This window comes from Lactuca saligna, chromosome 4 (genome assembly GCF_052625555.1).
Source record: "Lactuca saligna cultivar CGN05327 chromosome 4, ASM5262555v1, whole genome shotgun sequence".
Lineage (NCBI taxonomy): Eukaryota > Viridiplantae > Streptophyta > Magnoliopsida > Asterales > Asteraceae > Lactuca > Lactuca saligna.
Window position 1 is genome coordinate 308693789 of NC_136420.1, and position 15905 is coordinate 308709693.

The window sequence follows — 15905 nt, forward strand, 5'->3', positions numbered from 1 at the left end:
AGTCAGATGAGTATGTTGACGGAGGAGAGTATTCACTAGAGGGAAAACTTGCATAATGAGATTGATGAACGAGAAGGTTGAACAACTACTTAGGAAATCTGGGACGGTCCATGTGGAAAGTATCGGTAGATGTGCCAGGTCGTATGGGCCCGTACTACTGAAAGCAGAGAACCCATACTCAAAACAGGGAGAATTCCAGAAGTTCTAAGTAGTGGATTAAGAAGAGAGAACATGGTTCGAGTAACCTGATCCGTAGCCGATAAGAGGCGATCACATGGTTCGTGTACCATGATTCGTAAGAGATGAAATGTGATCACATGGTTTGAGTACCATGATCCATAGAAGATGAGAGGTGATCTTGTGGTTCAACCACCATGATTCGTAGCGATTAGTACTTCTGGTGTTATCAATTATTCCGTTGTGATTTATCAGATTGAGATCAGATGTGATAAAGTGTGGGGCCAGGGGGCCATGTTAAACGAGTTTCAAGGGTGCACACCTTGAGGGGGAAATCCAATTGGTTTCTGAGAAAGTTAGATAAGATGACAACTGGAGTCGCAAGACTCAAGGATGAGTAGAGGTGGTGCTTCATGGAGAATTACGGTTTGACCTACACAGTTGGTCGATAGTGGAGATGCCACTTCCTGTGAGCGCAATGTGCTATTTTCTGTGAGGAGCAGAAGGGATATGAGTTTCTGAGTTGGAGGTAAACCCTGTGGGGTATCATGTGTGGTGACTAGTTCACCAGAGTATTTGGGCAGTATGTTTGCTGCGAGGTATCCTTATACCAAGAAAGATTCATTAATGGGACTAAGATGGATGAGAACAAGGAGGTGCCTTGTTGGGGGGAAAGTACTTTTATTAGCAGTTTTTGGTGGATTAAAGGAGTATATCGGGGCGGTGTCCCTCGTGGTCTATGTTGTGTATCAACAACGAGACTGAAGTATGTGCTTTTATGATTATTCCCGATTTGGGAGGCGGGTCGAGGACTTAGAGTCGAAGTGCTTCAAAAGGCACTATTTCCATATTAGAGACAGATTGGATTTGGAACAATAGGGTTTCTGGCGGTATGTCAGTCTGAGGCCACAAGATGCCTAGAGGCAGTCACGTGGGGAGGATTCCGAGATTTTGTCAGGGACGGGATATTTAGAGATTAGGTTGTTTTCCTTGGGAAGGCCTTGGCATGATTGTGTAATACGTTCAAGAGTCAATTCTAACATAACTGGTGAGACAGTCTACTGAGTAGATTGTGGACATGCTAACTGGTGATTGTATAAACCCTGACTATGGGACAACTAGTTTTCAAGGAAGGGGATCAACGATATGTTCAAGTGCGGTTAGAGAAACCGTTATCGACACCTACGGTTTGAATGCACAAGACCAAGGTTATTGGTGGGCGAGGCGAAGTGTAGAGCAATGTAATGCATGATGTACATGTTTAGGAAAGGACGAGTGTCCCCATGGCAGGTAGCCGTTGGACAGATACCATGTGGTGATTAGAAATTCTTCAAGGTTGTAATGTTAAAATTCGAGGTGATATGCAAAAGGATAGCTTCGGCGGTGAAGAACTTCGGGCATAGCGTACGGGTTGTTATGTGCATTTTGGAAAGGCTAGAAGTGGATTGGGCAACCAACTTCAGGGTCGGTATGTGTATACTTGCATGGGTCTGGAGCAATAGAAGGACGAAGTTTCGGATGTTCTTCAACGTGTTCTGAGTCGTTGACGATTCGTCCGTAAGAGTTGGAATATTCCGAAATTGTGTGTTGTCGGAAATGAAGATTAGTTACGAGATTATATAGGAATGCATTGTTGTATATGTGTATAATGCGTAAGTAGGATATCGGTGGTTGAGGTAGGACATCGTGAGTTTCTATGATGGTGTACCGAGGTATCCAGCTATGATGTCCTAAATTCCAAATTATTTTGAGTTTTGAATTAAGAGATGGAAACGGTGTTGCAAGTATCTATGGTTCTAGTGGGAGCTCTTCGACTGATTGATGTCAAACGAGATTATCTAAGAATGTGAATTGCAGTGAGAGAAGGAGTTTTGTCATGACGGTAGCCGTCAGGAGTAGTGATGCTTATTTCTAGATGGGTGTGTGAGCATCTATCTATGATTAACGATGGAACATGGGTTAATGGATGCAGAGTGTGGTTTCGACTTGAGGATGAGACCGTTGAATGGTAAGAGAAAGTATAGTAAGGTTACAGGGAGCTGCACCATCCATGAGTTAGTAGGAAAGGGTGTGGTGATAATACGGGGAGCCGTAGTATTCACCAGTTAGCGAGAGGGTGTGGTGACACTAAGGGGAGCCGTAGTCTTCGCCAGTCAGCAAGAGGGTGTGGTGATACTACAGGGAGCCATAGTATTCACCAATTAGCAAGAGGGTGCGGTAATACTGCGGGGAGCTGTAGTATCCACCAGGCAGCGAGATGGTGTGGCAATACTGCGGGGACCCGTGGTACTCGCCAAACAGTGAGGGAGCATTACGGAACTGTGGGGAGCTATAGCTTTCACTGGTCAGAGGGAGAGCGCGTTGGAATTATAGGGAGCCATAGTTTTCACCAGCTAGAGCATGACACAGAAGAGTTCTTAGGCTTGTCTAACCTCATCAATTGAGTCTATAGGATCTTGGTCGTTGAAATAAGGGAGAGACCGTGGTCTCCACATTTTTCAGGAATCGTTATATTCTGAGTTGAGTCATGGTTATCGCAACTGAAGGTAATCGGAGAAGTGGTGTACGCGTGGATTGCGAATCTTGGTTCACGAGTTTAATATGAGATTGGAATTGTGTGGTTCCAATTCAGTTGTTAAAATCGACTCTCTAGCTTGAGTCTGGATTCGTTCGTGTGTTTAGTTGGCAAGATGAGGTTTCAGATTCGTAGATGGGTTCATTTTGAGAAGTATTGTTCTCCATCAGATGTATTAGACCAGAGTGAGTTAGTTCATCAATATGGGAAGAACCATGAAACGCATGGAATCAGTGGTTGGTACACGACAAAGGTCGAAGGTGAGACGATTTCAAATAAGTTGTAGAATTTGCTTGGGGTAAAGCGACCTATGTGACTTGTGTATCGCGACGAGCTGAGATAGCTATTATGAGCAGGAGGGTTGTAAACTCATTTTATTAGGTATGCAAGGTGTAGCCCATGGAGGTTCAACCGTTGGGTTGGGAGCTGACCTGGTACTCAGAGTTAGGAGTGTTTTATCCGAGTCTGTTATTTGGTGAGCAAATATCAGGGTGATATTCTGCATGGCCGGTGTCTACGGGAGACATACGACTATAGTTTCCAGTTCTAGAGAGTTAGAGCAGGTACCTTAACGGAAAAGGCATCCATCCTTCTTCAGCTTGGCAATTTCTATTTGGTTTCAGATATCTTGCGGGAAGGATTGTTGAATGTCAAGATATTTTCCGGTTGTGCTTCTCGGGTTATTTGTTTCAATATATGTGAACAAAAGGAACGATTTTGAGGGCAAAATCTAATTTAAGTCGAGGAGAATTGTAACATCCTTTTCCAGATTGTTTTGTGATTTAAGGCCTGTGGGCCTTAATCCGAGTATGAGAAGGTTACGATACTTTGAAGGAGAAATATTGAGACCTTTTTGGGATATGGGTAAGGTAGGTTGTGTGATAAAAGAGTTCGGTTTGTGCTTTAGATCCCAAATGTATTGTTAAAGGCGCTGGTCTGGGTTTTTCATAAATTATGGATCTGAGTTCGAGTGGGCTTCAGGAGGAATAAAGTTGCTAGAAGTGTAGGGCTTCTCGTTACCTTTTCGTGGATATAAGGATCGTCAGAAACGGATTTATAACGAAGAAGTTAATGCCTTCAGAACTTTTGAGGTTGCAGGCTTAGCCGGGTACGTTAGGTGTATTCAAAGCGTATGTTGGGCTACTAGTACAATGGGCTTGCTGACTAGGTGTGGTCGCGAATGTTCTTCAGTGTACGCTTTGCATACCATATGAACATTGTGCGTACGCCAATCAGACCTGAACCCTATTTTATGGTCTTGGACCCTATTTAAGCTCCTTATCTCATAACCTAACCCTAATATCTTCAGCCTCCATCCTTCTAAACCCTAGAAATCGACCCTAAGTGTCCATTTGAGTGATTATTGAGCATTTTGGTAATTTAGTGAGTTTTGGTGCATATTTTGGAAGAAGGAGTTCCTTGAGGAAGCATTACTTGGCTTGGAGCTTGTGGATCCAAGCCCTAAACATGTTGATCTAGCTCCAGAAAGCATAAAGTTTGAATCTTGGTGGCTTTCTCATGTGGATCTAGTGGGGTGATCACTTGTTATGTTTGGCTTTTGAATAATAAGGAGCTTTGAAAGAGACTAGCTTGAGCACCTAGCTTTTGGATCTATGCTCTTCTCTTGTTGGTGCATCTTCTAGAGCTATCAAGTTTTGAACTTGCTTATTGTTGTGCTAGTTTTTGTTTTGGGTCCATTTTAGGGTTTTTGGTCCCAAATCTTGAAGCTTTGAGAGTTGTTGAACTCCGGAGCCTAATATATGTCCCTTTGAGTATATTTAGTGGTGTTTTGTCATAAAAATCTAATCTTGGATGTTGGAATCAAGCCATGCATGAGATAGGAGTTTTTTTAAGATAAGGAAGTGAGTGTTTTCGGTGTTTGTGATCTTTCCAGCCATGAAAAGGCTTAAATTCACTGACTTTATTGATTAAGTGCCATTAGGGAGTCCAGGTCTGGGGTTTAAGGTAATGTCTTAACTGTGTAAGACCAAATGAGTGGAAAGAGTGAATCTGGAGAATATGCCGAGCATAATTCCTGTATGTCCCGCGTACTTCCCTAGTGTCCCCGATGGCCAATATGGATTCGTGAGTACGCTAAGCGTACCAAGTAGAGTACACCCCACATAACCTCCCTGTGGACTTTTGGGCTAAGTCTTATTTTGGGCCTTGAGTGTTGGGCTTGGAATTTTGACTTGTTACAAATAGAGCATTGGACCCGAGGATTATATATATGTGCTTTGGTCCCTTGAGTTGGGCTTTCCATTAAATGTGAGATAGTTAGGCCTCAGGAGAGCCCATTTGTTATTGGGCCTTGGTGAGCCCAATGGGTTTTAGGCCATTGATGGGCTAGTTAGAGGACTACCTTTAGACCTAATCAGTAAGAGTTGGGACTTAGTTCCTAATTGGGATAATTGTGGGTTTGGCACATAGTTAGAGGTTGAGGCGTAGCAACAACGTTTGTAGGGTCTGTTCATCATCCAAGGTGAGTCTTTTCACTATACTTTACATAGAGTGGTTCTTATATGTTACCAGAAGGTTTTACGTGCTTACATTAAGTATTATGTTATTCTGTTTTATGTTGAGTGTTGTGCATTATGTCTTTGTGATTGATGATTTGCGGAGCTTTACAAACCGGACCAGAGGGTCCAACGAACTATGATACCGGAGGGTTCTCAACCAGACCGGACCAGAGGTTCCAACGAACCATGGGACTGGAGGGTCCTAGTGAGTCACTTTGACCGTAGGGTCTTACAAATCTATATCCTCGAGTGGCTAATTATATGTGTGTGGTATTTTAGGGAACTCGCTAAGCTTCGTGATTACCGTGTTATGTGTTTCAGGTTCTTATCAGGATTGCGAGAAGGCGGTGGCTTGATTGTACACACAAAAGAAAAGAGTCATGAATGATGATCCTAGATTTTGATAATTACTTATGAAAACTATTTTGAAATATGTTATGACATCGAAACTTGAGATTTTGAGAATCATTATATGTGATGTTAGTAATTTAAAATTCAAAAGTTTTGTTTGAAAATTTATGGTGTTACACGTAATTGATAATTTTGGAAACTTTATCCAATAAGTCGGTGAAAGTTACTAGATTTGAGGTTATGAGAGTTGGTTTGAAGAGATTAAGCATTTAAATAAGATTTTGGCTCTCTGACAAGAAGTCACGACGTGACAGTGCCTATAATCATGATTGTTTTGTCTTTGCATCCCCAAAACATGACCAAGGAATGCTCACGAGGTGACTTTAACATTGACTAAGTTGATAGTTGAATTTATGGAATTTTGACCTTTGGCTTTTGACCAGTTTGACCTTGTGTCAAACTTGAAGGAATTGGGTGTTAATGGAGGATTTATCTGTGCTGAGTGTTAGTAAGTTCAAGGGATTAATCAGTGTAAGTACTTAGACTGTTGTTTTTCTTCTCCAGTTCTACAAGGTGATTTTTCGCACTATAATTTGTACTGCAATATGTGTCCTTGTGTGTATGATGTTGTCATGTAGTAGCGTTGTTTAGATTGATCGATCTGATATGGTTACCTATGTCTTGTTGTTATTTTTTTGTGCAGATATCAACATAGTATGGTCAGGTTAAGGCATTACTACTTTATGCTGTTAACCAACAAACCCAAGAGAAATCTAGTCATAAGCTAAGTGCCTGGGAGGGGCAATCTAGACTAATGTAGTGGCCTCAGGAGCAAATCATATATAAGATGAGGGCCCGACAGGGGGAATCCATTATTATTCTACATGCTCAGGAGCAAGCCACACATAAGTTAAGGGCCTAGGAGGGGCAATCTAGTTATATGGTATGGGCTCAGGGGGTAATCCAATCTTTTGATGTGGGCCCGATGTGCATGCATTGTATATGTATTTTTGTGTGGGGTATTTTGGGGGAACTCACTAATCTTTGGCTTATAGTTGTGGATTTAAATGTTTTCATGTACTTCAGATGATAAGGGAAAGGCAAAGGCTTGAACATGCACATCCTCCTGCTGATTTATGTTTGACAGATGATTTTGATTCTATGATTTCTATGGTTCTATTTAAAAACAATTTTCAATCATTTATGTTATGAAAAAATCTTTTCAAAATGAAAATTTTTGTCTTGGTTTTGCATTGTTACATCTTTAGTCTAGTAACATAAGTTTTTACATGCATACACTCACTGTTGGAACCATTAAATCAACATGAAATATCTATTAATCAACTAAGAATAAAAACATATTAAAGTCTTGTGCCTATATCCTTAAATCTTGTGCAAGTGAGGGAGTTATATATAAACCTATATGGTTAACAACCCCCCTTGTGGTTGCTAGCTACAACGTTTTCCTTACGGGTTAAAATGGGTGATAATTTACCTTGGATATTTGTTTTCCTTATCACAATTTCAATGAAGGATTGAGGTGATGTTGATCGGCATGCACCCATGTAGTGGCATATAGAGGTTTAATCGTCTTATAGCTCAACTATAGTTTCATGTAGCACCAATTACACTCTAGTACTTGCAAACTTATGCATTATACAAGTAGTTGTGTTAAGTTTAAGTATCATAAATGATTAAACATAGAGTGCTTGAACTTCTATATGTATAGAAATTATAATATAAGTAAAAAATTATGCCTAAGACATACTCTCATATGGTAGAACAAACTATAAGTCAGGTAGATACTTTTACTTTATGTTTTATACTTTTTGTTAAAAGAAGTAATATCTTTGTATAAGTTAAATACACTTATATATATATATATATATATATATATATATATATATATATATATATATATATATATATATATATACTATTTTGTTATAAAAGTACACTCTAAAAGTAATTAATTAAGTTGAAATAGGACTTAAGTTGATCCATTAAAGAGTTGTATGGATTTACATTTAGGGTTTTTATTATATAAGTTAGGTAAAAATTATATGTAGGATTTCCATATTGAAATGTTTATAATAGGATTTCCATATTGAAATGTTTATAAGTATATTTTTATATAATATACAAATCAAGTAAACATACATACACACTTTTAGGATTGGCAAGTTTCGATAGGTAGGGTAAACACTTACACAAAATGTACACATCCTTCTAGGGTTGTGAGTATATTTTTCTTTTATAAGTCAGGTAGACACTTATACACGTCAAAATAGATACTTTTTTTTTATAAAAGTGCACATACTGAAAATGACAATATAAGTGATTATAGGAATTTTTACCCCTTAACCCGAGCACCATCATCAAGTTGAACCATTTCAACCTAAGATACAACCCCGTCCTCCTAATTAGCCTTAGTAGACAGATGTTGACAACATGATCCAACCTTTGCGATCAAACTTTATCCATCATCACCTTGCTCTTAACTTTCTCTTAAGCATCTAATCCTCTCATGCTATAATATAATCCAAAATGATTATAGGAATAAGATGGATCCACACAATCCTTTGCAACTTTTTTATTTTAGTTACAATGCACCTTCATATCTTCATCCTCTTCATTCTCATACGATATATGAATAAGGCATTCCTCTTTGAAAAACAAACTAACCATTTCCATTCATTGTGGCCATCTTCCTGCACGTTAAGATGAATATTTTTGATCGAGATTGAAGTAGTCCACCTTGCTGCTTCTGTCACACCAATTGTAACGTTACTTCCTTTTATCTCAATGCATATAACTTCCGAAATATATCTCCGTGATTAGTGATCATAAAAATATGATTCTTCTAAATATCTTCCTCCAAATAATCATCTATATGAAAAATGAAACCCCATTTAGCACTTATCTTTGTAAAGAGTTCTTACTCCAAGCTCTATCCGACACACCTTTAACATCCACTCAATACCAATATTTCATATGACAAAAAATCCATATCCCATTCATTTTCGTGATTAGCGAATGATTCGTGATCTTACTAACCATAAAATTGTCACTAGCCATTTCTAAACTAAATTCAAAAGAAAACCATATACCACTGACATCGTATATCCATATCATTGAATCTCTCATCACAATAAATCCTAATAAGGTTTGTAAGGGATATATAGACCCTAAAGAAACCAAAGTAAGTTTGAGATAAGTTCTTCCCGTCGACCACAAAGTCATCCACTTGCAATTTCACTAAATGATTATCAACTTCATCAACTTTGGTAGGACATTCACCATTTTTTCCCATTTTCTCCAAACTCCTATCAACATGAACATAAGACCATGGACGAACCTTACTTGATTCATCTTTGATGATACATACACTTGGCATTTTATTCGTAGCCTTTTTAAATTGTATCAACCCTAGGAAATCTAGGAATTGTAGCAAAAATTTAATAATAATCAAACCATATGTCACCCATATCATCTAAAATGGCTATTAAATATTGAACTTTTGTAACATCCGAAAATTCGGGCTGAATATTACATTTTTAAAATAGCATGACATCTATTTTCATAAAATCACATTGACGATAAACCATTTGTTCATTAACCATTATTAAAAAATCTGAGTTATAATGAAGACATCGTAGAATCTCGAGTCATAAACTACGAGTGTGTGTGTGTACATTCACACCTTCATAATCCAATAAGTACTTCTAAAACATTTAACCCACAATTATAGACTCAAATCCTAATGAGTTCCCTAAATTTATCAAACAAGATATCATATAACAATAGCCAGGGAAATATCAACAATTTTGAATATCGTATAGAGCATAAAATATGATAGCTATGGGTATTAGCAATCATGGGGACTATCACCAGTCCCTGTGGGCTTACAACATGTCCTGTCGATTAACAACACACCTCATGGGTTATTAGCAAGCATGGGTACTATTGGCAGTCCATTGGCTTTACAACAGTCCACGAGTTATCAACAACTCGATTCACATACAACAATAATCAACACATAAGACCCATCTGGTCAACATATACTACCACATAGGCGAGTATAGTGAGAGGAATCGCTTTTCAAGTAGCAGCTAAAAAACACAGTTCTCACTTGACAAAAACTAATCCAACCTGGAAACTAACAGCAATAATGAGTACCCTCTAAAAACCTTACTTGACCAAAAGTCAACCTAGGTCAACAAGTCAATGGTCAAGGTAAAAGTCAACAACCACCAATGTCAACCATCAGCCTCACAAAGTGATCAGCCGTTGGTCACATTGTAGGATTCTAGTCGGTCTGGTTCCAAATCGACTCACCCAAATCAGCAAACTCATAAACAAGATAACTCACAGAGCTGACCTCACGTCATAAGCATCACTCCCTCACATCGTGAGCTCCAAAAAGGTTCAGCACAAATGGTATGTATCATTCTGACGACCTGACACCTAATATCTTACATCATGACTAAAGGCTGAAGATAAAATCCAAGGCTTTTTGTCCTTAATCCATTAAAGATTTCAACCTAACTTTTCCAGAAGCCAATGGGGTCTCCAAATATCCATAAAACTGATTACTTGATAAACTAGCATGCGTCATGCTTGCCCCCATCAATTATAGCTCAAAATGAATAAATTAAACCAAAATATTCAAGAATGGGGCCAATAATCAATCAACTTCTAAATTTGAACATAATCACACTCCAATGACCCTTAGAATGCAAAAAGTTTCCAATTTCAAGTATTCCTTCTATTCCACTTGCTTAAACATGAATGGAATGAGATCTAACCACCTTAATAAATAAAGGTTGAGTACTCTCCAATTAAAAGGTCCAAAAGCAAAATGAAATGATGATGATGTTGTTGCCGTGCTAGCTCCATCAATCGGATACCTTCTTCTCCTTCTTCTTTTATTACTTTAGCCAAGCAATTCTCTAAAAAGGCCAAGAATTAACCAAGGATTTAGGGTTAGGCTTTTTTGAGGTAAAAGGGTGTTGGGAACTGGTAATGAACCCTAAAAATGACATAGATGGGCTTAAATACAAAGGAAATCCTAAACGATCATGAGCTTGGGCTGCATCAATTCTCACATCAAGAGCCCTTATTTATTATTTCATGAGAATGGTTTCGAACACATTTCTCAAATACACCCTTGTCACGTCATGACCACCCAATGGTCACGTCCTGGCACTCAATTTTCACCAAAAGTCACCTTTTTTACTCCTTAAAACCCTAAATCGATCTATCCTAAAAAACATGTGTTACAACTTTTCCCCACTTAAATTAGATTTCGCCTTTGAAATATACCCTTATTAATCATTCTAAAACCGCCCCTTTCTAAATCACCTCGAGGTATCTTCAACACCAACTACTTCTTACTCGGGTCATCCCCTACATCGGATGCCCATATTAGCGAATGAAAATCCAAAGAATTTGTAAAACGAGGCGTATACGCTAAACCTCAGTAGAGACTTCCCAAAGTCAAATGCATGTGCCCCGATAGAGAATGAAGATCTACACATCAAAGCCATCCAAAATAAGAAAAACTAGCTCCCCTTCCCTAATATTAAACATTCTTGAACATATATACCTGCCTAACAGGAAATGCCACCCTTAACATCAACAATTCTGTCCAAAACTCAAAGATGTGACCCCAAACAAAACCGACATGATATTATGCCATCACACGTCTGTCCTCATATCCAACCAAATATCATGCATTAGCAGGTGCTCTGCAACATCTCACCATCACTAGACCTGACTTGTCTTATATAATAAATCAAGACAGTCAATTTTTTCATGAACCTACAACTAATCATTTTCAGGCAGTCAAACGAATTATCTGATATCTCTAGGGTACTTTATCTTATGGTTTGTAGTTTACACATCCATGATCATCTTCTCTTATTGGCTACTCTAATGTGGATTGGGCACGATGTATTGAGCCTATCGTTCTACCTACAATTACTCAATATTTCTTGGTGGAAACCTTGTTTCTTTGAGTGTTAAAAGCAACCTATTATCTCTCAATTAGGTTTTTAATCAGAATATCGGACCATGGCTATCACTATCGCTAAAATTGTGTGGATTACTCATTTATTACGTGAGCTTCATGCTATGCCTCTGGGTGTACATTTTTATGTGAGAACAAAAGTGCATTGTTTCTTAGTCAAAACCCCATTTCTCACAAGCTGACGAAACATATTGACATTGACTACCATTTTATTCGTGAATTAGTAGCTTTGGGACGTATACATGTTTTGTTCCTATATTGTTGCAATTAGCCGACATTTTTACAAAAAGCGTATTGCATCCCTTTTTGAGCAATTTTGAACCAAGCTCCATATTTGTCCACCACATCTGCGCTTGTAGCGGGGTATTAGAGATAATTCTTGTAAATAGTTAAATTTAGATTATGTCCTGTATTTTAGCAATTAGTTATTAACTCATGTATATCCTTGTATTATAAATAGTATGGAATACAATACGATCACTCTAGGTGAATTTTGTTAAACCTTATAATCTCTATAGCCAATTCCTCTCGTCTTAATGCGGCCCTAAATTGGTTTAGATGGAGTTTTACATGCTGTTTTATGGGTGCTCTGGAATCTGCGTGTTGGAATTGTGTTTCAAAAAATCAAACCTGCTTTTCATGTTTTATCTGATATGGTAGTCAATAGCGCGTTTATTTGAGAACTTGCCCTAAGTTGGCATTGACTATCTTGCAAACCCTTTTACCGAGCATTAGCTTCTTGCTTGCCTCTTCAATAATATTATTGTTAAAAGTAAAGGCTTGTTCACTTGGTAAAATTTGGATGCAAGTTAGGCTTCAAATCATTTCAAATTTTGACTCGGCTTAATTTAAAATTTTGTACAGGATAGACGTTTGTATAAACAATTACTAGTTATTATTATTATTATTATTATTATTATTATTATTATTATTATTTATATGCGAGATTCCGTGTTCAAGTCCTAGGGGTTTCAATTAGGACTTGGCAAGAAGAAGATATACAATGTATTTTGGTGTTTTAGTATTTCGTTCAAATTGTGAGCCTGTCCCTCTATCCTCGCAAAGTGGAGAGCGGTAGTAGGCAAACACAAACATACTATTATTATTATTATTATTTAAAAGTTTTAGTAACTTATTTAATTAACGTTTACATTGATATAAGATATAATACTATGTGAGGTGGTATGATCATACTTCTTAATTAAACGTGCAAGCTTTAAACATGTCGACTAAGCTTAATACAGTACATAAAAGCAGCACGTATTTCTCGCAATAGTTAAATAATATATTTAAGTTATTAATTAATACTAAGAAACTATACAAGTTAACTATTCATTCAAGATCGTCCAAGTAATCATATAATCAATTCTAAATGTTTTCATTTTCTTTTTCTAACAACCTCTCTATTATATTATTTTCTCCTGTTTGCTGGAATTACTAAGTTTCCTTACCATAAATAGAAAATATTTATTATACATAAATTATAAAACCCTAAAATATTAATCAGTTATCCTACGAGCGAGTAGATATTGAAAAATATCAGTTTACTCGTCTTTTTGTGCGTTGTGAAATATTAAAGATAATCACATTATAAAATTGTGTACCGCCCTGAAGTTTTAACAATTAACGTTATTGTAATAGATATTATTTTTAATCATAAATAAATTTTAAACATTATCTATAAGTTTTATACATCCATCCAAGGTTCTAAAAGGTTCGTCATAGCTTCGCCAAGGTGCGTCATGACTTCAAAGCTTGTACTTGACGTCAAGTTTTAACAACATACAACTTTTAGTCATATATGTATATAAAAATGAATAATAATAGCAAATACATATAAAAATGTTAGTTCTATAATTGTCATCTTAAATCACACCTTACAATGTTCGACAGGTCTCATAAAAGCTTGAAACTTGATATTGTTGTCAAAGTCACGTCTAATGTTATTTAGAACAGTTGATCTATCGGAGAATGTAATAGTTTGCATTAATAATGCTGTCATTGCTACAAAATGGCTAAAAGGACTCGAAGTTTAAAATTCAAATAACTCGGTTTTGCAACCTGATATGTTGTGAGCTGGACATATGTGAAACCTATTAAACAATGCGATTCTACAATAAAAACTTGGTTCTTGTATGTGAGAATGATCCAATGTTGGTTGATTATATACAATTGCTACATTTATGTTTTATGCATTTAATATATGCAAATAATGAAATCGTCATTAATATCCAATATTAAGATCAAACCTTAACAACAAGTTTTCAAATGTACCTTAGTTGAACGATTTTGACCCAAACCTCTTTGCCACAACCCACTTCCTCCCAACAACCCACTTCCTCCCACTTTCAATCTGAATGCAATTTTCTTCTTATTGATAGATGTCCATCAAAACACATATAATCAAAATTCATGATAGCATCATCAACCTTCTTTACATAATATAGGAACATACTTACAACTATTTTTTAACGTCCAAAAATTCTTAGTAAAATTTTTATTTAAAAAACAGTAAACCATATAAAGAAATTGTTCCGAAAACAATCAATGTGAATATATCATCTAAACATCAAAACAAAAATCACAAATAACCAATGTGGAAATCTCTAGGGGATGCAATGCATTAACGACGAGCCCTTCCCTTTGGAATCAGACGTACATAAGACCATAAACAGAAAACCGTAAGCACAAAGCATAGTGAGTTCCCAAAAATACCAGATACTATACATAGAATAGATAGTCTTATATGTGATACATTGTCTTATAGTTACTATCATGCCATGAGCCTTATCATGGTCTTTCCTTGCCATGTCGGGGGCCAAAACCTGGGTCATACAAACTAGTAGCAAGAGCCACCTCCTGATCTTCCATGCAAGTATCATAAAGACAACTAGCATTCAATATATAATTGTCATAGTCTAGACTCTAGTCTTACATACAATTTGTCAGGAATCGTATCCAGGTCTTTCATATAATTTCCAAGGGACACCACCTAGTCTTCCTATATAACATAACATAATCTAGTGGTCTGACATTGGTGCCTTCAACCCCCAAATGCAGTGAGGAGACTTACCTAAATCAGAACACCGACTAAAACTCCACACAGAGTCGCACAGACCACAGCCGAATGCTCTCAACACTAAAAGATGGGTGATAAAAACCTCCTAACAATCCAAACAAGGAAAACCCTAACTCTACCTTCTAAAGATAGAAATTTAACCAAAAGTCAATACATGTCAAAATTCAATGGTCAACGTCAATGGCCATTGTTGACTTTAGTCAACTACCATGTCATGGCCGTCCATGGCCACGTTATGGCCCTCATACAATCGAACAGACAGGCAATTCCCAATTACCACGATGTAGCAACCTACAGGAACTTTTAATAAGTTCCTAAAATATATTTCCATTTAGTTTATTATTAATTAATAACATTAATAACTAATAAACCAATTTCTCCTTTTATTTACTCTACTGAATTTGGGTCTTGAGGGCAAAGCAAAACAACCCTGCTATTATTACACATATTACCAATAGTTAATGACCTTCGACAGTCTTACCAATGGTCTCTTACTTGGACAATTCGTCAACTATACGAGGACCAATACTGCTCTAATAATCCACAGAGAGTTAGCCAGCCAATGTAAATACTGAAATCTTGATCTAATCAAGATTTAGTCCTTAGAGAGGGGTATCAACTATCCTTTCGTTCTTGATATCTATATGAACTCGAAACATGGATAATGGTTAATCTTAGAATTCAATATTATGTTTCCTAATGACCGTCTTGAATCACTATTTACTTCCAACAGTATAACCGACTACGGAATTTTGAGTAAATTAATACTTGTTAAGTGGGTTCTAAACATGCAAAAGGACAACACAGTGATACGTAAATTGAAATGACTGATGTCCATCCTATATTAAGATCTCTACTTAATAATTATCAATTCAAACTAAAAACTATACTGATTAAGGTCTCAGGTTTAAACCAAACCAAACTAAAAATTCTCTAAGCCAAATCATTTGCAAATCTAATGCCTCTGGACTTCGTCTGATTGTCAGACTTGAGGAGTGACATTAGCTTAGAGAATCGATCAAATTATCTTTCGATATGACTTATTGACTATGATGTTTTTACATTCGAACAAATATCAAATGTAATGGTACTTACTGAGTATGTATCATGTGAGCTTCTATGACCTGGGATCTATACTCGAGGTAAATTCACCCTTTTAGTCACAAGAGCCTC